At 36.5% G+C, this 27234-nt stretch overlaps 1 protein-coding gene and 1 long non-coding RNA gene across 2 annotated transcripts in view; one reads left to right on the top strand and one right to left on the bottom strand.

Moving 5' to 3' along the window:
* Positions 1–27234, bottom strand: part of LOC134798139 (uncharacterized) — a 117137-nt gene that overhangs the window by 8625 nt on the left and 81278 nt on the right. The window lies entirely within an intron of this gene.
* LOC134798471 (uncharacterized) lies at positions 15303–16252 on the top strand. Its single transcript, XR_010145190.1, has 2 exons — positions 15303–15438; positions 15988–16252. It is a non-coding gene; the product is annotated as an uncharacterized LOC134798471 (long non-coding RNA).

Below are 27234 nucleotides of genomic sequence, written 5' to 3'. Positions count from 1 at the left end.
AAAGTTCTAACAAGTGTGTAAGTGCGAAAGTGACGCATGACACGACGATAAAAAACACGTTACGGACCGCCGCTAGTTTGTGTGATGCCCGGTAGATGCCCTGTTCGCCATGATAATGACTCAGTGTTATAGAGGTTTCTTTTACAAATAGACTAATTTTCCCACCATTGTACTATCACTTTCAAGCTCCAAACAGTAATTTTAATAGAGGTAGATAATATATTTTATCAGGCCTAGCTGTGTGGTCTTGGTGTTGGGGCCACCCCATACTAGCGTCTCCCGAGCGTCGGCGTCTAGTCAACTCTATGGCTGCTGCTCGACGCAACGTTGTCGCAACTGCGCAGCGACGCCATTTTCCATAGCATAGTTTTTTTTTTGTATATGGAATTTTCTTCTGAAATAAATTATTTGAATATGATTTTTTTTTATAGCGCTGACTAGGCGCCGACGCTCAAAAGACGCTAGTGTGGAGGTGGAGTGGTACTTGGTAGAAACTTTAGTCTTTTGAGTCTAAATTGGAAGAATTCGACTCGTTTTTATGAGGTTCATCGCAACTTTCGAGTATTTAAGTCCTATGTCGAGTATTTTATTGAGTCTGTTTTAAGCGCAACTCAAAATGACTCGAGCCTGCTATATAAAGACTCAATGATTTTGTATGTTTTATCTAAATACTTGTAGCAATAAAGAAAATCCGCGTTTTTGTATTGTGTAGCTAATCCATGCATTTTACATAGAAAATGCATTTTTTTTATGCAATGAGTTCTCTGAAAAGGACTCAAGTTAATAACTAACAAGGATATTGAGCTGAAACGGAGGCAACGAAATGATCGCGCCCCGCGCTGAGATAGACTACCCGTCTTTTTCTAACTATGTCAATTAAAGAGGGACGAATAGTCTATCTTGTCGCGAGATACTGTCGCGCCAATCATGTGCTAGCCCGGCTGCACTTCCACCAAGAAAGAGTTTCAGCATTTGCCTTCCTTCTAAGGTAGGCATAAGAAAATTCCAATGGTTAAAGTTAGGTTTCCATAACTTGTGGAAAGCTTACTACAAAGTTATGGAAAGCTCATTTACAGCATCCGCTGGTAACCTCAAACGCGTTAATAATGCCCTGGTAATGTAATAATGGTTAATAATTGGTTAATACGGCCATTATAACGCTTCCGCCGTGATTAGGCCTACCGTTGCTTAGAACATAACATAACATGTAACACAGTTTAATTATAATTATATACAGTATAGGGCCTTCTTAAAATCTAACATTTTATTTTATTTTTAACACTTAAAGACAATATTGTACAAGTAGTTTTTGGAAAATATACTTATCCTAGACATTTTTATTTTTTTTATTGCAGTTTTCAGTTTTCATGAAAATTTATAAAAACTAAAAATGGGAAGGTAACTTCTCGGCGTTTTTCTACTTCTATTTATTCTTATAAACGTAAAAGCTACATGCATGCCAAGCCAAGTTTTGTGCTTTCTGCCGGATGGGACCATACATCCACACTAAATCGAGCTAAGGAGCCGCACTATAAAATGCAAGGGATCTCTAAGGAAGACTCATGTTTGTACTAATAAGGGCCGTTACAGACGGACTGCAATCCTACTGCAATTTGTATGGGAACTGCACGCCGATAAAAGTTGCAGTCGGGCTACAGTCCGTCTTTACCGGCCCTAACTCGGGTCTTTAACAAGTTAGAAAGAACTTGAGTTTCGATTTAATTTCAAGACGAGTCTTGAAACAGGACTCATAGGACTCTTCAAGTCTTAATTAGTCTATCACACGCCGGGTGTTCTAAGTCGCTGTACGGATAACGCTATCCAACTTGTGACAAGTTGGAATCGTAGTAATGTGGCATATGGCATATCTGTCAAGAACGCATGGGAGCCAACGGTGGGATATAACAGCTTGTTTTTGCTTTAAATGACATAACCTTTTCGCTAAGCTTACAGCTGTTGGTAGTAATACAAGTAAACAATATCTTTACCTTTATTCGTATTGAATAGAGCTGCTCCGACACATGCTCGCGATAAGGGGCCCACTGATTAACAGTCCGCCGGACGGTATCGGCCTGTCAGTTAGAACAAAATTTTGACAGTTCCGAACAACTGACAGGCCGATACCGTCCGGCGGACTGTTAATCAGTGGGCCCCATAAAACCCATTAGAGTCTCAAGACGCGTCGCCAAAAGCCGCTCCCAAACCCCTTAACTACCTATAGTTTTTGTTGCTTAAAATTGTTTTAAATATATAGAATAGAAAATAGAGCGAGTAGAAGTTTTATAATATGTAAAATTGGACCGTTCCCTGTTTCAGCTCGAAATTCTTCATATTTCGTGCGCAAATTGAAATTACTCGTACCTATTACAATAAAATTCATGTAATTTACAATAATTATAATAACCATATTTATCTATCAAGTTATACTTATTAGGCTCATTTAATTATTGTGAAATAACGCTTTAAATTTACCGAAACTATAACCACCATGGTACATTTTAACATAATTATTGATCATTAACTCGTATATAATACGGCGCCGAAAGAAGTATTTAGGTAAGAATTTCATAATTTATAGTATCGGTTCTGACCGGGAACCGGTCGGGCCGAAAAAGCCGCTCAAATTGTTCCATACAGGTCTAATTTTAATAACATTCACGCCATAAAATGAAGATGGCAAAAGCCAGTCATGGTGATGAGCTGATGATAGAGAAACAATTTAAAATAAGTTTTTGGCTAAATTTTCATTTTTGGTACAAGCTTTTATCGCTGACTGTACTTTTCTTACGACAGACAACTAATACTCATGGAGACAATTCTAAAAACCTATAATTAGGTTGCGTTGTTTCATCACAGAGTTCCTATGGCCACCTCCTGTCTCCATCATCAGATCAGTTCGACAGTACCATATTGTATTGTCATCAGAACTACATACAGCTGCCAATTTTCATGACGCTACGATTCTTGGAAGATGGTTAAATTAGTTACCTTAGCTTCCATTACAGTTAGTTATATACAGGTCGAGAGTTCCTATGGCCACCTCCTGTCTCCACCATCAGATCAGTTCGACAGTACCATATTATTGTATTGTCATCAGAACTACATACAGCTGCCAATTTTCATGACGCTACGATCCTTGGAAGATGGTTAAATTAGTTACCTTAGATTCCATTACATAGTTAGTTACATACAGGTCGACCTAATAAAAGATTGTTAAAAATACTTATAGTTGTTACTTATTACAATATTATTTAGGTATAATAAATATATTTGTCAACAAATTATCCAGCGTTGTTAAACAAAATAACTTTAACACGTTCACAGTTCTGTGTCAGCACCATACTCGAAACTGCGTGATGAGGCATTTGTAAATCCCATACAAATAATTCCCGTCTATGGACGGACTGCCACATCGCACTTTTATATAAAACTAGCTGTGCCCGCGGCTCCGCCCGCGTGGAATTCGGTCTGTGTCAGTAAGCGGCTAATTTGTAATCCTAATTTCTCTCCCTCTCCCCTGGAGGCGGAACTTGAAGTAGGTAAAGTTGACAGATGGATATGCTAGAGGACTGTAGTCCAGATAAAATATTTTACAATTAGGTACCACTAAATAAACCACTAAAAAAACTACACTCCAAAGTCAATAGTTTTTTCGCCCTTATTCAAATTTTACACGTGATTTAAACGACAGAGTAGGTAGTAGGTGTATATCGGACGATACAGTAAGCCGTAAGGTATACGCGCGCGAGCGAAAGCGAAGCGGCCTGTTTGTGGCTAGACCGCCACTCACCGTGGTCTTCTTCAGACTCCTGAGGAAGACACGTGCCCCTTGTAACCTCAATGCGTTGCGAGACTTTCGGGAATGATTCGATTGTTTTCGGGAATGCATGGTAATGCGTATAAAATGCGAGTCCCAAATCATTTGACTCCGCAAACGACCAGTGCCGGATTAAGATATTTTGATGCCCTAAGCATTTCTAGACCATGGTGCCCCCTCTCCCTAGGGTCATCAAGATTACATTGAATTTTTTTGGTAAATTGAGTGACGTTCATTGCCGCATTACAGCTGAGAATGGAAATTAATCACATCATTTTATCACGACAATTGACAGTGCCGCAGCAGTAACGTTGCAACAGAGTACCTAATGCTGCTGCAGTCGCCACCCGAATGTCACCTTTATTACATCTTAGAATGTCATTGAAAACGCGAGCGAAGCGCGTGCGAAAATTTTTCGATATAAAAACGCAATTTTATAGACAGTTGTACATTTTTACTTTTAGTATGGAAATCAGTCACATCATTATATCACGAAAATTGACAGTGCTGCAGCAATAACGTTGCAACAGAGTAGTACTGCTGCAGTCGCCATAGTTTAGAAAGAGATTGAAAACGCGAGCGAAGCGAGCGCGAAAATTTTTCGATATAAAAACGCAATTTGATAGACAGAGTTGTACATTTTTACTTTTAGTATGGAAATCAGTCACATCATTATATCACGAAAATTGACAGTGCTACAGCAGTAACGTTGCAACAGAGTAATGCTGCTGCAGTCGCCATGTCTTATAAAGTGATAAAAAACGCGAGCGAAGCGAGCGCGAATTTTTTTCGGTATAAATAGGCAATGTGATAGACAGTTGTACATTTTTACTTTTAGGATGGAAATCAGTCACATCATTTTATCACGAAAATTGACAGTGCTGCAGCAGCAACGTTGCAACAGAGTAATGCAGCTGCAGTCGCCATATCTTATAAAGTGATCGAAAACGCGAGCGAAGCGAGCGCGAAATTTTTTCAGTATCAATAGGCAATTTGATAGACAGTTGTACATTTTTACTTTTAGTATGGAAATCAGTCACATCATTATATCACGGAAATTGACAGTGCTACAGCAGTAACGTTGCAACAGAGTAATACTGCTGCAGTCGCCATAGCTTAGAAAGTGATTGAAAAAGCGAGCGAAGCGAGCGCGAACATTTTTCGATATAAAAACGCAATTTGATAGACAGTTGTACATTTTTACTTTTAGTATGGAAATCAGTCACATCATTTTATCACGAAAATTGACAGTGCTGCAGCAGTAACGTTGCAACAGAGCAATGCTGCTGCAGTCGCTATATATTAGAAAGTGATTAAAAACGCGAGCGAAGCGAGCGCGAAATTTTTTCGATATAAAAACGCAATTTGATAGACATGCAGTTGTACATTTTTACATTTAGTATGGAAATTAGTCACATCATTTTATCACGAAAATTGACAGTGCTACAGCAATAACGTTGCAACAGAGTAATGCTGCTGCAGTCGCCATACCTTAGAAAGTTATTGAAAAAGCGAGCGAAGCGAGCGCGAATATTTTTCGATATAAAAACGCAATTTGATAGACAGTTGTACATTTTTACTTTTAGTATGGAAATCAGTCACATCATTTTATCCGGAAATTGACAGTGCTGCAGCAGTAACGTTGCAACAGAGTAACGCTGCTGAAGTCGCCATATAATAGAAAGTGTTTAAAAACGCGAGCGAAGCGAGCGCGAAATTTTTTCGGTATAAATAGGCAATTTGATAGACAGTTGTACATTTTTACTTTTAGTATGGAAATCAGTCACATCATTTTATCACGAAAATTTACAGTGCTGTAGCAGCAACGTTGCAACAGAGTAATGTTGCTGCAGTCGACATATCTTAGAAAGTTATTGAAAACGCGAGCGAAGCGAGCGCGAACATTTTTCGATATATTATTAATTTATTATTTATTAAATCAACATAATTATTCAATTATTTTTGTTGATATCCGTGTCTTCTAAACTTAGAGTTAATTTGGCAAAATCTTTCCTCGGTGGCTTATTCATGTCACAATGTATTAAATTCAGCTCCATCTGTTAGTTTACCAGGGTACTCAATAGTGGTAGCACATATTTGAAAAAAGTTTGCCCCTCCTTCCTAAGTAGCGCCATAAGATTCAGGGGCAAACTTAAGTCAATCGAGTGTTGTAGCTACCCCCCCTTTTAGGGGTTGAATTTTTATAGCCTATAACCTGGCCGGGAATTTTCTCGACAGATTAGTAAAGTTTTCATCAAAATCCGTTCAGCCGTTTTCACGTGATGCGCGTTCAAATAAACAGACAAACAGATAAACAGATAAACAGACAAACAGACAAAAATTCTAAAAACTTTTGGAACGTGTTCTGTTATCGATTCTAAGTATCCCCAGCCAACTTTTTTTCAAATATCTTCCATGTACAGACTTTCGACCGTCTTCAGCTTTATTATATGTATAGATTACAAGGAGATAAAACAGAAGCATGCACGTGAAGAACAATATAGACAGAATATACGTAACTAGTACAATATAGATTATGCTGTTTCCTTAAACATATCTCACTGAGAACAAGTGTCAAGTCAGTGTCAAAAGTGTCGTTTCTTCAAAGAAAAACGTCACTTTCACATATTTAGTTCGTTTTTTTTAGCATTAGAAATAAGGTAAACAATCTTGATGTGTCTTTTAATCGAAAAACACGTTTTAAAAATAAGTTACGGCAAATATGTAACAATTATGAATCTAATACGATCATTTATGTTCTTCTGCTTTCATAAGTAATAGTTATTGATTTAAAAAAAACCGGGCAAGTGCGAGTCGGACTCGCGCACGAAGGGTTCCGTACCATAATGCAAAAAAAAAAACAAAATAAAAGCAAAAAAAAACGGTCACCCATCCAAGTACTGACCACTCCCGACGTTGCTTAACTTTGGTCAAAAATCACGTTTGTTGTATGGGAGCCCCATTTAAATCTTTATTTTATTCTGTTTTTAGTATTTGTTGTTATAGCGGCAACAGAAATACATCATCTGTGAAAATTTCAACTGTCTAGCTATCACGGTTCGTGAGATACAGCCTGGTGACAGACGGACGGACGGACGGACGGACGGACGGACGGACGGACGGACGGACGGACGGACGGACAGCGAAGTCTTAGTAATAGTGTCCCGTTTTACCCTTTGGGTACGGAACCCTAAAAAGCGTATTTCAATTAAAAGTCATGTCATGTCAAGATCGCTTACCTTCTTTGAAGTTCTTTCTAATGCTAAAAAAAACGAACTATAATCGACAATAACGACATATCTAATCTATATCGTATCTAGTCGTAATATTTGACGTATCTTAAAGTTCGAATCGGGCCGTGTGGCTCGTGATACGGCAGCTCGTCTATAGTCGTAACTTCCTTAGGGTAAGTTACCTATACGCAACGTAAAATCATAGCTGCAATATTAACCATGCAATCTATATCTACCTAAACAAAATTCGACGCAACGGATTCATAAGCTACTATTTATACTGCCGCCATCCTAAATTGGCCTTTTATTGCCCCGCGCACCGTACCGCGTCCACCGCCGTTAACGAAGTCAATTCACTACGTCCATGCTATTCCATTCACATTGTTAATTGACGTTACGTCAACCTTATTACAAGGACATTAAGGTCCATTGATGATCAGTTAAGATTCTTGTTGTTAATACATCGACCAGTGTAACATGACTTCTACTTGTGATAGAACTGTCATTGGTTGGAAGCTCTTCTTTCGCGGGTTTATTTTGTGTTCTAATTGTTATTTATAAAGCGCTTTCTTGTTTGATTTAATGGGACCGTGTATTTTATGAGGGTTTCTTGGATTGGATGTGTTAAATTGTATGAGCATACAATTTGTTGGGTTGTAAATGGTGGGAGAGTTTAAGAATTTGGTAGATGAAATTCGATGGATGTACATATTTATACTTTGTATGGTTGGATTCAGTAGACTAGCTTTTCTTTGACTTTACCTGCGAAGAATTATGATTTTCGTGACAAAAATATCCTGTCTTTCCTCGGGAGTTAAACTATCGCTTAATGGTCTAAGAGCTAGCCACGGCAACAGGTATGAAATTTATAGAGCAAACCAAGGTGATTAAAATACACAATCACTTGTGCGCCTGCAGGAAGATCATGAGCAAATTTCACCTGACTCACAATTGCTTTACGCATAGTCTCGTATATATCTTCTACTTTTTCCTAACACTTACCTAGGCGTAATTGAACAGAGTAGTACTGTTATTTATTCTGTGACAGAGTACGAAAAGTAGAAGACATACGACACTATGCGTAAAGCAATTGTGAGTCAGGTGCAATTAGCTCGTGATCGTCCTGCAGGCGCACAAGTGATTGTGTATTTATTTTCATCACCTAGCACTACTTTTCCCCCAAATAAAACGCCTGGCATTGTTATGTTTGAATTAAATACATATTTAGCTATTATATCACACCAAACTCAGAGCTCTATAAATTGCAGACCTTCAATTGATTTTACAACCCCTTTGTTGCCCATCCACTCCCGCACCCACCGCTGAACAGCTGCCAGGCGCCCGAATTCATTAATAATGATAGTATGGCACACTAACTAGAGGGATTTCGTTGCTCTATAAATTGCATACCTATATCCGTGGCTAGCTCTCCGGCTATAACCACATCTACATTGGCGGTTTAAGCATGAAGATGGAGCGTGAAAACAGACAGACAAACATAATTTCAGATTAATAATATTAGTTGGGTTAGTTACTAAGAATAGTAAGCAGTTCTATGTTCGCAATTTACTTTAAGATTAACCGGTCCTTTCTTTAGGACTGACGACTTTAGGTACTTATAAAGTTGACAGATATGACAGATAATTAAAGTATCGTACCTCTTTCATCGCTTTTAGTTGCCGCATTTCCAATATAAAATAAAATTTGTTTTTATCGCTTTACATTAATAAAGTTAAGTATGAACATTTTAGGCGGCAATTTGTTCCTGAGATTAACGCCTGGCCCTTTCTAACATCTTCATAACAAAGTTATTTGACATCATTTTCTAAACTTACACAACTTAATAAGATAATAGATGGCGCTTTTATTACTACAGACAATCAACAAAGTTATATTTTACAATCGTAAAAGATAATGTTTATTAAATTTCTATGGAGCTACTTATAAATTGACTGCAAATGTAACTTTGTGAATTTTTATGTAGTTTCTATAAAATATTAAATTATTCAAACTGTCCATTAAAATGACAGATCTGACACTGATATTTACATATTTTTTTGGATTGTTCGTTAGGAACAAGTGTTCTTTTATTAATTATGAATAATGTCCGGTTAACGATAACGTGATACGAAACAAATTAGAAATACAGGTGTTAAGCGTGGGTGAATATTGATGGTGAGCCCTGGGGCGCATTTAATATAGCTACATGTCACAATTTTACAGGTTTATAGCGGAAACACTTGCCAAAACGCCCCACGCCATTGGTCAAGTGCCTGTCCAACGCCGTATTACACCTGTAAGATTTATAAAATGGGGTCCTGTCTCTTTAGAAAGCAAGGTTTGATCCCTTGAAAGTATCTTTTGGCGTAATCCGCGTGATAAATTTATTATGTCTACTGCACATACATACTCTGGCAAGTCAACTTTGTCCGCGAAATTCTTAACCAAATTTAAAAAAAAATGAAAATGAAAATGAAAGTTTATTGGTAACAATGGTTACAAGTCTGTTTAGCTTAACTTAGCTTTTGCTGTTAACTTTCTGCCTTATTCTATTGCACTTGTATAAGGGAAAGTGGAGTAAGATGGAGCATGGGGTGGTGTAGCCTAAAAGCCTAGTACCTAAATAAATACCTACCTACCTATTTATCATGTAGTGTCAATTATTCTTTTAGTTGTATCCTCCTGTATTTATTCAAAATTGTATGTTTGGTAACAGTTAATCCGTATTTGTTAATGAGCATAAATAACCTGTAACTGTGAAGCAGATGTATTTCAGATGGATCTGTTAATTCTCGAGGTTAGAGTTCGGTCGTAAAGTTTTTACGATGTTAAGACGCTGGTTTCATTTTGTGGTATTTGCTCATTACCATAATAGATAGTGAAGCGTGAGATAGACAGGTAAGTTATAATAAAAAAACACTTCTGGAAAATATAGGTAAGTACCTACCTAACCTATGCAACAAATTTTTATCAAACAGATACATCTGCTAGTGTTTCTGCAACTTGTTAGGTATATTAAAAGAAAACTGTAAAAATCACAACTTCGGGCACGACTTAAATAACTTCACCTACTCCATCTAACCTTATCACTTTTTATCATTGTTCATTAACGTCATATTCACACCGATTTTTGATTGTTCTAGTATTTTCTAGGCATCTTGTATATTAACATTATTAACACGTACCATCGTTAATCCTATTCATTGACCAATTGTAAGCTCTATTCCCAAGACATAGGGTTCAACCCCGGTCAGTTAAAGGTGTTGCTGTTAATAGTTAACTGTCGTGAAAACTAAACAGTGAACAATAACTAATAGACACGCTATCAATCTCCCATCATTCCCTGGAACAATATTTCAACAAAAATAAGTATACAATTGTGCACCTTATCCCATTGTAATAAGATGAAAAACTTTTACATGTCGTCGACATTTATTGCGCAATAACTCATATTAATTAAAGCAATTATAATCTCAATGATGAGCGTTTCATTATTGTGAATAATATCGGCGTTAAATCAATTTCTAGTGGCATTTCACTTTTTTATTGTGTAGTCTATAGAATTAATAAGTTTTTTATCAAAACTTTCATTATCTCTATCAACAGTCAACTTATATTAATCGAGACAATTTTAACAAACCGAAATACAACGCTGCGTTGTTTTATCACAGAGTTCCTATGGCCATCTCCTGTCTACATCATCAGATCAGCTCCATGGTATCAAAATATTGCATTTTCACTCAACATACTTAAAAAGTATGTGGATTGTGGCGTGTTAGAACTAAAATCTATATTTACGGAATATTAGCAGCAAATCATTTTCTAATAGCACCTCTTGTTATTGATGTTGTCTAACAGTTATGTACTGTACGAGTAAATTAAAAATAACGATGACTGTATTGATGCTTTTTCACTGTTGGTAATTAATTTCTAAATAAATCTAACTGAGTTTTGACAAGAATCAAATTAGAAACCACTTTTTACTGAGAATCGTTTTAGCAAATTAATAAATCAATATCAATCTTCTATTGAAGATAAACGATGCATATTTTGCGATTAAAAACGGAATAGGTAGACTTATTCTTGACTTGTTGCTGTTTGCTATTATAGGTGAATACATTACAGTATTTCATTAAACTAACACTTACTTTTATGAAATAATATCGCCGTAAAAATGTCGTCGGTGTCGTCATATAATTTATAATATATCGTAGTCGATGCGGGTATGAGTTAATATGGGATAGCACTTTTAATACTTTACTAAATTTAGGTAAATAACTTGACTTGAATAACGTTTAAAAAAATCTGAGAAACTTTCATTATACACCAGACACAAAAGAACCTAGATTATAATAGAATCACGATGTTAAATTGACATTTCTTATTAAACTTGCATTCTATATCAAATAATTCCATTTGTACTCATATTTCGTCTATTCCGCCGTAATATCCATTAATGTGTGCATACGCCAACATCATCGATACAAGTTAGGAAATACATATAAACTTTATTTGAAAGTAAGAAGGTTACTTTACCAGTGTTCGCCATAAAACTAAAAATAAGCTAAGCTGGCGATATAGGCACGATAAATTTCGATAACAAACTATACTTATGTCACATCAAGCATGTTGTGAAATGGCGTTACGTTTTCAAAGGATTTAATATTTAACTTTCTAGAGATGTGAAAACATATCTAAGTGGTCTTAATTTTCTGTGTATTCGTTAAAGTCAATTTCTATGCAAGTATGTCTAAAGTGTAGGTAAGTAGAGTAACTAAGTCAGTAATTGTATCTCGGCACGTGATAGCCCTCAGTACTACATTTTAAGAGCGCCCGTGAAAGCGGTTCAGGTTCATTTCCGGCCCTATACCACTCCAAACCAAAACGGCGTGTATAAGTAATATTCACAGTTCCAAGTCGCATGGTGGCGTTTCCTGACTGCAATCGTTGACAAAGTGGACTGATCGTTCGTGAGTATTATCACAAAGAGATAAGGTCTATCGACGATCTGTTAAATGTGTTTTTGTTAGTATTCTCGTTTATGCGCTGACGTAGGTGAATTTGGGTTTAGTGTATACGAATTTAAACAAACGAAACACAAAGCAAAATAAAATTTAATTTAAAATTTTCAAGTATTTAATACATACGTACCTAATAATTGTTTTAACAGGCCTTTTAAAAATATGATTAGGTAAGTATGTTTTAAATACTTACGTGAAAATTTTAAATTAAATTTGTATTAAGTAGAAACGTCTGTAAAACGATGCTATACTTAAGCTTAGAAATAAAAGTGGAAAATTCACTGTGTCGGGCGACGCGACGTTCCAACTCAGGACTTTGGATCGGGTGTCCTTCTGAACCCCTAACAACGTTTGTCCTAAAGTCACTTGCCCTAACTAGTTTGTCCTAATGGGCATGTGCCCTAACGATCAATTGTCATAACGATTATTTTCCATAATGTAATGGTTAGCCTAAGACTCATCTATCCTAAACATTTGTACCATAACTATCAAGATCCCTAATGTTTTTTACCATATTCTTCGAAATCCCTAACAATGTTTGGCATAAAATAACATGCTCTAACTGTTTTGACCTAATGGCTATTGCCCTAATGATCAATTGTCATAACAGTTACTTTTCCTATTGATCAATTATTATAACATTTATAACAATTACATTCCATAATTAATGGTAACGAACTGCTGCCACAAAAGTGGGTTAGGTTAGGTTAGAACTGTGACCCTCGCAAAAACGAACTGCTGCCTCAAAAGTGGGTTAGGTTAGGTTAGAACTGCGACCATTGTAAAAATTAACTGCTGTTAAAACTAGGTTAGATTAGAACTACGATCATTGCAAAAACGAACTGCTGCCACAAAAAAGGGTTAGGTTAGGTTAGAACAAAAAAATCGGCCATTCCATAATAGGGAATCCAAATTTGTGCATACGAGTGTTAGGTTAAGCAACGATAGGCTAAGTAAAATTAGGTAACATGATGGTTAGGATATATAATTTTTAGGCCTAACAATAATTAGGCAAAACAAGAATTATGGTACGTAACATTAGGATAAATACTCAATATGGAAAGAGGGACCATTAAGGAAAAATTTATTAGGACAAAAAAAAATCGGCCATTCGATAATAGGGAAACCAAAATTAGGGTAGGTATACTAGGTATACGAGTGTTAGGACAACTGATCATTATGACAAACAATATTAGGGAATGCAAAGATAGGAGAAAAGACTTAAGGGATTCAGATATAGATCCCTCTGGATCAATTTTGGAAAGTTTCTGCAACATCTATGCCAGCAAGCGATCGGAACTACACCATGATCGATCCCCATCCGTCGCCACTGACGGCGCTGACCGACTTGCGAACGGGTTTATATTTATGGCCACTTTATTCACTATTAATGCTGTAAAAGTACAAGTGACATTGGAAATCCCGCCACTTTAATTGGGCTTGAATGGCTGGTTTACGGGATTCTTATGGCATTGTAGATTGGCAACACATACCTACTTGTATTAAAGGGATAGGTAATACTAAATATTAATTTTCTTGTCATAAATGTTTCAAAATTAATAAAGCAAATTGTTGATCATAATACGATCTGCCAAGTAAGCCCTACTTTATCTTATAACTTTTTACAATGAAATGAGAAATCTCTATTTCAGGCAAATAGTGGCCCATAGATAAATACCATACAACTAGTACACATATTATTATAATAAATGAATCTTAAAACAAAAAACAAACAATCAAACAATATCTGGATATGGAATATTTACACCATATTCAGTATAATGTCGTAAATATAAGTATTAGATACCAACCAAATATAAATTTTAGTACATACTATTTAAATATACGAATGAAGTGCCATCTTTGCTGTTGAACTTACCTGAAACAAAAACAATATATTTAAATAAAAAAAAATGATTACCCTATCTAACGTCAATTAATCTGACACCTATTAACGTATTTTTAAGTGGTTAAGTAAATATGTAGCTCTCAGTCATTGCCTTAATTTGTATAATATTCGTAACGATTTGTCAGAAAATAAGACTGCAATAATTTGTTACCTACGCTCAATTTCTAACTTTTATAACAAATTTGCTTTTAATTTTATCACGTTTTACAGTTAAAGCGGGTTCAATCCAGTAATTACCACACATTCCATATTAGCCATGTGCGTACAATCTAGCAAAAAACCTGAGCCCTAACTGCCTATCTAATCGATGAACAGTTACTAAACATTATGTCCTATAAATTGAATTACCTACATTACTTTAATGTTCACACATAATTTTTATTCAAAAAGAAACTATACTCAATGCGACATAAGCTTGAAAATGCAGTAGCTACACATTTTATATAAGGAAACTCTCCACTCATATGGAACTTAATGGCAAAGCATTAAAGATACAAAGTAAACGCAAGTAATGTTGTTGCATTTTAGATCATAAGTTGATAGGGGTAGGGTGGTACGCGATGGCACGTGTTTGTTGATTAATTGAGCGAAGTAGGAAGACTGGGATTACGCCACTGATTGCAGCAAGTATGTCACTACGGATATTAGTCTGTGTCGTCTTATTTGTGCATTTATTTTATCATTATGCCAGACATTTATCGTATGTTTCAACTATGACGCGAAACAACTTTTGCATAAATGAAATTTGATTTTGACGCTTGACGATTCTTTACACCTCCAATTTTTTTATGTACCTACAAATTATAAGTAATTTTTAGTGTACCGCACAAAACTTTTTCGCGGTACACTTATGGGATCACTTCGGTCTTGCAAATCAGTTATTCAATTTTGTATGTTAGTAACTACCTACTCACAGAATACTTGAACAGTAGTTTTCTTCGCCATCACACTTACGCATTCTGATCTTGAAACCTTTTAGCGATTAGTGTAATTATGGTTGATAATGGTGTATATAATATAAAATGTAACGGTTTACCGTTATTTCCAATTAAAATTCTACAAAATAAGAAATAAACTTAAACCTAAATATAACTATAAACTACTATAATACACATTTGATACTTATTATCTAAAAAAATATACACAAAAACCTTGAAAACTAATATATACAAAATAAATCTACGAACAAACAGAATTGACGACTGCATTTGCTATTAGGTAAAACTAGATGCGAATACAAAGGACTACGTCACCCGGCTCGCGATAAGCGATGTGAACCGGCCAGCTAATGAGACACATACGCGTCCGAGACATTGCTACCACGGCTTTGACAGCGAGAGGTCAAATCGACTAAATTCAAAGATACAATTTTACAGTCATGATGTGACAAATTTTTAATATGGTGTAAAATTTATTCTAATATTAAATGTGTTAAGTTCCAGTATTTCCCCAAATAGGGTGAGTGTTTTGAATATTTTGTAGTTTTAAGAGAAAGGTAACTTTCATAGTAGTAAATTAAGGAATCATTTTCTTCTTGCCATCACATTTTCATTTAGTTCTTTCTGGGTACATTTGGCTATCACTATCTGCTTATTAACTGTAATTTTCCTATAAAAATAACGCTGGAAATAACAAGCTTCTCGAACCTTCTGGAAATATGAGTCTACCCACTTTATAAAAATCTTGTAGATTATAATCAAAGTTAGGCTTAATTCTAATTTAAATGTATAAAATTACATGCCAAATTGTAGTTGACATGCATTAATAAAGCTTTTAGTTGTAGAAGTACATTTAGTAAATTTAACTTCACTTTCTTCTTTGTTTTAAATTTAAAATGATGATTCTACTTGTGACTGCCACATCATTGATCACCTTTTAATTCTTTGGGGTTCACTACACCAGCCTACTTTCTCATTAGCGCATTAATTTGGCCTAAAATCCGGATGTCGCAGTCACTTGTACAAAATTGGACTTTTCTTGAAATGGCCATTTTTACCGGAATTCCAGGGACCAAGTCTGGGGTTGGAGTCGGAACCTACCAACCTGAATTCGCATGCTCCGCTTCGTTCCGGAAGGTTCCCGTGCTGGATCCGGAACCCTTTTTTTGAAGACGGCCACCTCCAAGTTCGACGTTCTGCGACGTAGTGCAGGGAAGTGACCCCTATCAAGGACTCGTTTCACCACTGTTAATTGCCAGCTCAGAAAAGATCCACGACCTTGTCTTTCCTTTAGTTTTTTTTATTTTTTTAAAATTATATTTCGTAAAATTTACTCTGGTTAGTTTTCTTTCGTCTCATTTTGCAATCTACCTACTTCATGCGACGCTAAACGTCACATTGGCGCCCATACTGGTTATTTCTGAGCTGTGCATTATTGAAGCAAGTCCTTGGCCTTTTTCTCCTCTTGGTTTTCATTGGTGTTGGTGGCTTTCTAATATTAGCACTTGTAATTCATCTAGTTTTTAAGTCTGATTTGAGCAGTTGTTTGGTACGTGGTTGTCAGTTTCTCACTTCATATAGTTATAGCAAAATTCTTGTTTTAAAAAAAAAAAGAAAAAAAAAAACACTACACTTCATTTATTCCGATTTAAAATAATTTTAAAATTCTATCGTATCTCACATTCCACTTACTTAGCAACTAAACCTAACTGCTTTTTAATCAATTGTAATCAAAACACACACTTTTTACGTTAAGATTTAAACATGTCGTACCCAATTAAATATTTGTCACTACAAAAAGCTGAGCTTGAATATGAGGTGATCCTTAGAGGTGGTTCAACTGGTTCGGTGCAGGACCTCCGAAGCCAGATAGTAAAATTGGCCATACCTCCTGAGGACATTTTGGAATCACATTTAGAGCCTGCGGTTGACCTTGATGCTGTTAAAGACAGTCTAACAAAATCCCAAACGATGCTAGCATCCCTCAAATCTAAATTTGACAAGACCCTGTTCTTGCGTACCGAAAATCTACTACACCACATATATCACAGATTAAGGCGTATCTCAAACGTTAGTGCCACGTTAGTTGACCAGCACAAAAATTATTGCACTACCTTTAACAACCAATACAAAGAAATTACGACGTTGAGGCCGGCATCAACCTCAAATGCAAATGCAGTCTCAGTTTTGGAACCTGAAGCTACGGCGGTACTCCACTGTGATCGTAACCTGACTTCTGACTTGGCAAAACTAAAGTACTCTGGAAAAGCCTGCGTTTTTTCTTTCATTCAAAGAGTTGAAGAATTCGTAGAGGTTAGGAATATATCAAAGGATCGTGTATTGAAGTTTGCCTACGAGATTTTCACTGATGACGCATTACATTGGTTCCGTTGCAATAAAGAAAGTTTTCAAAGCTGGGACGATGTCGTCGTCCTATTAAAAAAAGACTTTAGTCCAAAGAATTACGACTATCGCCTGACTAATGAAATAAAATATCGTACGCAAGGGGAACAAGAAAACATTTCTATTTACTTGTCTATTATGCATGGCATGTTTTCGCGATTGGTTAAACCGTTGTCTGAGGAAGAAAAACTCGAAATTATCTTACATAACATCCGGCCATGTTATGCCAGCACCCTAGCCGCTTCACCTGAGATCAAGGACCTAAAGACATTAAAAACCCTTTGCACAAACTATGAGGACATTCAGTCACGCTTAGCCTTGTTTCATGAACCGCCTAGGGTGACTTCTGAGACTCTAGCCCCAGAATTTGCCTACACTAAATATCATAAAAATAATATCTACTACACAAATAAAAACTACCAAAATACAAATTCAAATGAAAAACAGAAAAACTACTATAATCAAAACAAATATCCTAACTACTCGAGCTCTTACAACTACAACAAATCTAAAACTACAGAGGAAAAGCCACACTTCCCTATCTGTTTTAAATGTGGTAATAAAGGTGTACGCTATCCTGATTGTAAATCCTGTAATCCTAAAGATGCAAAAAACTAAATTCAGTGGATTGTAGTGTACATAATCTTTCTAAAAAATCTAGTGAAAACTTTAGTGATTCAGAGTGGAAATCTTGGCTCAACTTCATATCTAAATTTTTCACTTGCTATTCAGTCACTGCAATCCACGATTCAGATAATATACATAACAGACCGTATGTCTCAGTTCAGATTAATGGTAAAACTATCCATGGTTTGTTAGATACGGGTAGTGGTTATACAATTCTAGGTAATAACTATCATAAAGTTTTCTTGGATGCGGGTTTCAAGCTCAACAGTACGGATACGATAAATTTATTCGCAGCTGGCAGGCATAGACTAAACAATATTGGTATGATCAATCTGCCTGTCTCGTTCTTAGATCAAACCCACATCTTGAAGGCCTACGTCGTACCAGAAGTCGAAAACTCCTTGATATTAGGCATGGACTTCTGGAGAATTTTCGAATTGTTTCCTAAAAAACTAGATTCCGTAATTTTACCTAGGGATGTTGATAAATTAGCCTCTCTATCACTAGACCCTCAACCTACACACTTATGTGACTATGATCATCTTTCGCCTGAGCAAAAAGTTACGGCTGATCATATCACTGCGCAGTTTCGTAACATTTCATATGAAGAACGTGGTCTAGGCCGCACTTCTCTAATTGCTCACAATATAGATACCGGTAATGCTGTTCCTGTTCGACAAAGATACTACAGAATGTCTCCTGAAAAACAAAGAATACTAAACACTCAGCTTGATGAAATGTTGCGTGAAAACGTGGTAGAACCTTGCGAGAGCCCTTGGTCGTCCCCTGTTCTGTTGACACCTAAAAAAAATGGCGAAATGAGATTCTGCTTAGATAGCCGTAAATTGAATGCAGTTACCATCAAGGATGCTTACAGTATTCCATACATTTCTGAGATACTCGACAATCTGCGTGACGCTAAATATCTCTCTAGTTTAGACTTGTCAAAGAGTTTTTGGCAAATTCCTATTAAGGAAGAAGACCGGTGTAAAACGGCGTTTTATATTCCTTCGCGTGGTACCTTTCAGTTTGTTTCTATGCCCTTTGGCTTAACCAATGCTCCAGCGACGCAACAACGACTGGTTGATATGTTGTTCTATGGGCCTGATTTTGAGCATAAAGTCTTTGTCTACATCGACGACATTATCATTGTCTCATCGACCTTTGAAGAACATATCTCCCTATTAGTTAGAGTTCTAGAGAAACTTGAAATGGCAAACTTAACCATTGGTTACCAAAAGTGTCAATTCTTCAGAAATAGACTGAGTTATTTAGGATATGTAGTAGATGGAAATGGACTACAACCGAACCCAGAAAAGATTGAGGCAATCATTAACTATCCAACTCCTACTAATCGCAAGGAAGTTCGTCGGTTTATTGGAACGGCATCATGGTATCGCCGTTTTATTCCAAATTTCAGTTCTATAGCTGCACCTCTAAATAAACTTACTTCACAAGCTAAAAACTCACCCCCTTTTAACTGGTCTACCGATGCTGAAGTCGCCTTCCGTACGCTAAAGGAAGCCTTAGTATCTTCTCCTATATTGTCGTGCCCGGATTATACGCAGCCGTTCCAAGTGCATACAGATGCGAGCGATTACGGCGTGGGTGCGGTCCTGACACAGGTCATAGACAATCAAGAGAAGGTTATAGCGTACATGAGTAAGTCTCTCTCTAACCAAGAGCGTAACTACAGCGCAACAGAACGAGAGGCACTTGCAGTACTTACAGCGATTGAACACTGGAGGTGCTACTTGGAGAACGGCAAAAAGTTCGTCGTGTATACCGATCACTCGTCACTTAAGTGGTTTCTAAATCTAAATAATCCCACGGGTCGTTTAGCCCGTTGGGGAGTTCGTATGTCCTCATTCAACTTTGAGATCAAGCATCGTCGTGGCTCAGAAAATGTAGTACCAGACAGTCTCTCCCGTTCTGTTGCTATTGCCGAGATTGATGAGATCCCAACTAGTCCTGACATGTTTTATTCTACAAGCGACTCGTGGTATCTAAATATTTACAACGGTTGCCAAAACACTCCTACTTCATTTTTAAATTACAAAGTAACTAACGGCAGACTATTTAGGTTTAAAAAAAGTCTAAATCCTTTAACTCGAGAGTTCGAGTGGAAAGAAGTCATTCCCCTCGAATTTAGACTCGACATTATTAGTAAAAATCATTCAGAACCTACCGCTGGCCACTTTGGCATATATAAAACACATAAACGGCTTTCTTTAAACTACTTCTGGCAGGACATGCATCGCGATGTAGTTAAATTTGTTTCTAATTGTGATATTTGCTGTGCTCACAAGCATGCTACTCATGCTACTCTAGGCATTATGGGCCGTCCTAAAGACTGCTCACGCCCTTTTCAAATGTTAAGCATGGATCTCATAGGTCCCCTACCCCCATCGAGAAAACAGAACACTTTTATATTTGTTGTGACATGCTGTTTCTCGAAGTACTGTTTATTATTTCCCATTCGTCGCGCAACCTCCGAGATAATAGCTAAGTTAATCGAGGAAAAAGTTTTCCTAGTTCACGGCGTGCCTAGTACTGTTCTTATGGACAATGGAAAGCCTGGAATGGAAATGGAATGGAAAGAAAGAAAGTAACGTGTTAAAGAAATTGTTTAATGACTACAATGTCCCTAACGTAAGATTTACGCCTAAATATACTCCGCAAGTGAACACAGTAGAACGATACAACAAAGTGATTATTACAGCAGTATCATCCTACATTGAAAACGACCATAGGTTCTGGGACTGCAATCTACCTAAAATTCAATTCGCTATGAACACATCCAGTAATGAGGTAACAAAATACACCCCCGCGTTTCTCGTTCATGGACGGGAATTGGTCACTAGCGGTTTACACTATATTGACCCAGAACTAGATGACGACATAATATTTACTCCTAGAGATGAATATGCAGAGAATCTAGGTCATTTGCGGAAATTTTTTGATAAGGTTCAATCTTCTCTAGTGCAAGCCCATACTAGGAATAGCGAACACTATAACCTACGCCGTAAAGATCATGATTTTAAAGTTGGCGATACTATTTGGAAAAAAACGTTCTACCTTAGCGACAAAAACAACATATTTGCGAAGAAACTTGCACCGAAGTATTGTCCATGTAAGATCGTTGCTAAAAAGTCTAATTTAGTATACGAACTAGAAGACATGCAAGGGAGGAATATAGGTAACTGGCATGTTAAAGATTTTAAGATCACCAACTACAAAGTTTAATATGATTAAGTAGTCCCCTATGTACGATTTCTACATTAACTGTCTAAATTTATTCACTAGCCTCATGAAACTGACGTATAAGCGCTGGCACATACTCTAAATACACTAACTGTTAGATTAGATTATTTATACTTTGTAAACCTCTACCGGTTTGTGAATTTCAGGCCTATCAGTAGGCTATCAGGTCTTCTAAACAGCCTGTAGTATGATCTAGACCACTGAGGTTAGTGATTAATATATTTAAGAACCATTAATAAATACATGAGAGTATTTATACAATCGTAAGTATAATACTCAATCTGCTAGGACGCAAAAACATATATAGAAATGTTTATTGCTTATTTGGCTGTGTGATGCATGTATGAAGAGGAGGTGTATGTTGAGATTGAAGCCTGAATGATGACTAGTGTATCTATTGAGTAGACAACAGAAATAGCGGGTTTTTCTAGCAAAAACCCTAACCTAAAAAGAGGGGTATGTAACGGTTTACCGTTATTTCCAATTAAAATTCTACAAAATAAGAAATAAACTTAAACCTAAATATAACTATAAACTACTATAATACACATTTCATACTTATTATCTAAAAAAATATACACAAAAACCTTGAAAACTAATATATACAAAATAAATCTACGAACAAACAGAATTGACGACTGCATTTGCTATTAGGTAAAACTAGATGCGAATACAAAGGACTACGTCACCCGGCTCGCGATAAGCGATGTGAACCGGCCAGCTAATGAGACACATACGCGTCCGAGACATTGCTACCACGGCTTTGACAGCGAGAGGTCAAATCGACTAAATTCAAAGATACAATTTTACAGTCATGATGTGACAAATTTTTAATATGGTGTAAAATTTATTCTAATATTAAATGTGTTAAGTTCCAGTATTTCCCCAAATAGGGTGAGTGTTTTGAATATTTTGTAGTTTTAAGAGAAAGGTAACTTTCATAGTAGTAAATTAAGGAATCATTTTCTTCTTGCCATCACATTTTCATTTAGTTCTTTCTGGGTACATTTGGCTATCACTATCTGCTTATTAACTGTAATTTTCCTATAAAAATAACGCTGGAAATAACAAGCTTCTCGAACCTTCTGGAAATATGAGTCTACCCACTTTATAAAAATCTTGTAGATTATAATCAAAGTTAGGCTTAATTCTAATTTAAATGTATAAAATTACATGCCAAATTGTAGTTGACATGCATTAATAAAGCTTTTAGTTGTAGAAGTACATTTAGTAAATTTAACTTCACTTTCTTCTTTGTTTTAAATTTAAAATGATGATTCTACTTGTGACTGCCACATCATTGATCACCTTTTAATTCTTTGGGGTTCACTACACCAGCCTACTTTCTCATTAGCGCATTAATTTGGCCTAAAATCCGGATGTCGCAGTCACTTGTACAAAATTGGACTTTTCTTGAAATTGCCATTTTTACCGGAATTCCAGGGACCAAGTCTGGGGTTGGAGTCGGAACCTACCAACCTGAATTCGCATGCTCCGCTTCGTTCCGGAAGGTTCCCGTGCTGGATCCGGAACCCTTTTTTTGAAGACGGCCACCTCCAAGTTCGACGTTCTGCGACGTAGTGCAGGGAAGTGACCCCTATCAAGGACTCGTTTCACCACTGTTAATTGCCAGCTCAGAAAAGATCCACGACTTTGTCTTTCCTTTAGTTTTTTTTATTTTTTTTAAATTATATTTCGTAAAATTTACTCTGGTTAGTTTTCTTTCGTCTCATTTTGCAATCTACCTACTTCATGCGACGCTAAACGTCACAAAAAGTAATATAAAAGTAATATAAAAGTAATATAAAAGTGCTTTATTTTCTTCAGTGGTGCCGTTTTCGAAAGTTATTTCAAACAGCCGAAAGCTTTTCGTTACGGGCCGAAATATATCTTACAAGTGACCAATTATAAAATATAATTTGTCGAGTATTATGATACCTATTCGCATAGTTAAAAAAAATACATATCTTGCGCGTTATTTAAAAACGTATTTATAACAATGCACCACATAAACTGTACTTACATAATGAAAATATTATTCGTCTTACAGGTCAATTCGAATAATTCAAATATCGTGCATTTCGCTCGTACTAGTCCGTACAGTACAGTACAGTACATGTAATGGCGCGGGCGAGAAGCACGATAACGAAATAATACTCGTATAATACAAATATCCCTTCGTTATCGTATTCTAACTGAAAATTCGCCCCCCCCCGAGCCCCCTTCCGAGGTTTTCCCGAGGGTCTACAGTATGGGGTTCTTCAAAAAAGGAGTGTACAGGTTTTTAAAAGGTCGGCAACGCGCATGTAACACCTCTGGAGTTGCAGGCGTCCATAGGCTGCGGTGACTGCTTACCATCAGGTGGGCCGTATGCTTGTTTGCCACCGATGTGGTATAAAAAAAAATTCAATACCCACGGAAATGGGACTATATCGCGTGTACACTTACGTTATAATTGTGTTGGTCTTTCGTGTTTTAAAGATTTTTTTCTTTTATAGACATAAATCAAATCTGTTTCTTTCTGTGACATTTTGCAAATTAGAAATCCATCTTTAGGCACACCCACATATTTGTCTATATTGCTTTATCTACTAAACACTTAATGCGACAGCGTTATCAGTGTTTGGATATATTTAGATGATATTTATTCGGCGGCTATTTCATTTGCATCAACGATAAAATTTCCATTTCATTTTAACCGTTACCAAATACATGTAAGGTGATATTATTATAACAGATTTGGGCTTCTGAGTGAGACATCAAACCTTACTTAACATAACTCTCATGTATCATTTTGCTCTGTTTAGAGATTCAAATGTATTCTTTGAATCCAAATTATTTAGCTTAGACTTAATGACGATTGATGTATCAAGGTATCAACCGATTTCAGCCGCGACGCCCGCGAATGTGTGCTTTAAAGTAGGTAAGCTTTTTTAATGAAACCTTCTATATGTAGATTTATTAGAGTGGAGCTGATCCACTCTCTGGTGCGCTTCTAAGTGACCCGCGTACCCGATCTACCCGCTAAAAACTCCAGCGCATTAAAAAATAGGTAACCTTTTTTATTGAGGTACTAAATATTTGATGTCAGGTACCAAATAGTACTAAATAGGTACTAAATCTTGGAGTAACAGTCGCTATAAATAGCGATCATGGTCCTGTCACCCTGACGCTCACCCTCAGGTGCTGGTTCAAGATGAGCACCAGATCGCTGTTTGGAGCTGCAGCGTCAAAGGTGAAAATAGCCCTAATGATAGCCAACCTCCTGCAGAAACCATAAGAAGAAAATTAAAAAGTACTTAGAAGGACATCCCTCATACGGTTTCTCTTGCCCTGAGCTAAATATATAATTTATATCTTTTCAGAACGTCCTTATATCGTACGTACTGGCCACCGCTTTTACGGTTAGTCGGTTACCATCGGCGAAACGCATCTTCTTTTAAGAACTCTAGGTTCTGAAAGAGGATGCGATTCGCCACTGTACAGGTTAAGAATCAATTTCATGGTTCTAACCTTCTAACCTTGTACCTATAAAACAGACAGTCCTAACACTTTTTTGAACATAAGTAATATTTTATCTATCCATGTACCGAACTAACAGATAAATTACGTTTAATAAATTTATTCCGACAAATTAAACTAACACCTTGTTTTCCATATTATTATCGCGCGCTCTCATTTAAATGCACATATTGTAACTTCCTTTTCTCGCTTAAGGTTCAAATTCGTATAAATGTATATCCGTGACGTTAATAGTAATCCGAGCCAGCTTTCACGCTTCACGCCGTCCGTCTGTCTGTCCGTCCGTCTTCGGTTACGTGGTCTCACGCCCTAGTTGCTGCATTGTTAATTGTAATGATAATATAGCCCTTCACTTAGGTACGGATAGAGTTACGGTAGCTGGTGTTAATGTTCTAAATGGTGTTAGAAATGCCAATCTTTAAGTACCTATATGATTCCTTGTACTTTAGGTCTCTCAATAGTTTGTACGACGACGGTAGCCTCTTTAGGTACAGCAACTAATAATTCTGATGAGTCAAATAAATCATCTTGTTTAAAATTGATAGTAAGTAAATTAATTTTTAATAGGCAACGATGCTTAGTGGCTCAGTTGGCAGGGCGCTGGAGTATCGACCCAGAAGCCGTGAGTTCAAGGCAGTCATTTTTCCACCTTTATATTTATTCTAAGCGTGATATTAATTGTCTTATTTTACTTTGTCACAAATTTTACTTTTTCTTTATTTCAACGCGCAAGACACAACGTTTAATAGGGAATAGTTATATGCATACTTACGTGTTATTTTGCTACAGTTTTAATTCATGATAAGTTTTTTTTAAAGAATACAGTAGGTGAATTTGTAAACTTTTTCGAGTTTATTGCTTATGTTTAAACAGGTATAGTGGATAAATAACGTTTATAACATGGACAACAACAATTAAAAACATGTTTCGGAAACGACCACACCCTCTTAATTGTTGCTCTAGTTTTTTTGGTGTGTTAGAACATTGTAGTTTTTTAGGGTTCCTTATCTTTGCAGCTCGAGAAGACAATTTTTACTAGTAGAATGTTCCAAGTTCAAGTTCCATCATGGTATACACAAATTATTATTAAACAGTGGTCACTTCTGTCAAAAGAGGCTGGCGTGGGGTGGGTCTAAGGCCCACGCGGACCGCTTGAAGCAGTTGGACAGCTAACCTAACCTAACTGCAAGCAAAGTTCAAACAGAAAATCTGAATTAATAGCCCTTAACTTTGGTCATGTTTAGAGGCATTTACTAGAACAAATAATGGAATTTATTGTGAACCCTATACCGAATCTGTAGGTATCAATAAACTGGTAATAAAAACACATCAATTAACCTAAATTGTATCAACTTGCTTGATTGATCTGCAAAACTTGAATCATAAAGCTATTAAAACTGCTTCATTGATTATACGTCGTAACAGACAGAGACGTTGGGGGAGTTACGCCCTTTTGTAAAAGAAAGGAATGTGACTTAAGAGGGCTTAAGTAAATAAACTCGTAAACATGTAATTGTACAAGTAAATATGGCTGCCGCATTAAGGGTGCGCTCCGCTTGGTACTGGCGATTATTGTTATTGTTGTCAAGCAAGAGGTCCCGGGTTATAATCCTGGTACGGACATTTATTTGCATATTTAGCAGAAGTACTTGTATTATGGTAGTTTTCTATGTAGATTGTACATAAATATATATCGTAACCAGGGGTCCGTTTCTCAAAAAATTGTAACTTGTAATACAAGTGGAAGTCCTTTTTTAACACAAGCTGTCAAAAAGTGACATCACAAGTTACAAGCTTTTAAGAAACGGGCCCCAGGTCATAGAATTGAACATTTCATGATGTGGCAATCATTTCATGAAATTATCTGTTGGACACATCATGAAAATGTCAAACCTAACCTAACCATATCATGAAGTGATCAATTCTAAAATGGCATTTTATGAAATGATCAATTTCTATGATCTGGCCACGATATATATAAGTATTTATATATATATATATATTGTTTCCGCACAACACAAACCTTATTGTGCTTATTGTGGACTCTGTGTAAGTTTGACATGTGTAAAATATTTATTTGAAAATTCTCGACACCCAAAAATGGGATTGGAGCAATGTAGAACGCACGCGCACCAAGACCACTCGTAAATAGTGTAAGTACTTAAAACCCTACGTTCTTCGTTTTATTTTACTGACGCAGTAAACAAGCTTGATTGTCCTCATCGTGTGCTTATTGCTTTATTACATTCTGGTTCAGATTTGCAAACATATTTACTAAATAAAAACAGGGATACAAACTAGGGATTCCAACCATCGGAACCCTGTTTTTTCAATTACCGGCAAACTTTGAATCGCGGAATAACATTGATAATCTATTTTTAAGCTAGGAATTGGTTTCTGAACGCTTTCATTACGTGTTTCTGTTAAGGTGGGAACTGGCGACCTGTAGCAACAGTAAGCAAGAATTCGAATCTGACTGAATCTATTTGCCATTTTCTAA

Source organism: Cydia splendana, chromosome 16 (assembly GCF_910591565.1).
Source record: "Cydia splendana chromosome 16, ilCydSple1.2, whole genome shotgun sequence".
NCBI classification, from domain to species: Eukaryota; Metazoa; Arthropoda; class Insecta; order Lepidoptera; family Tortricidae; genus Cydia; species Cydia splendana.
The sequence above is the reverse complement of the archived record's forward strand: the minus strand, read 5'-3'. Positions and strand labels throughout refer to the sequence as shown.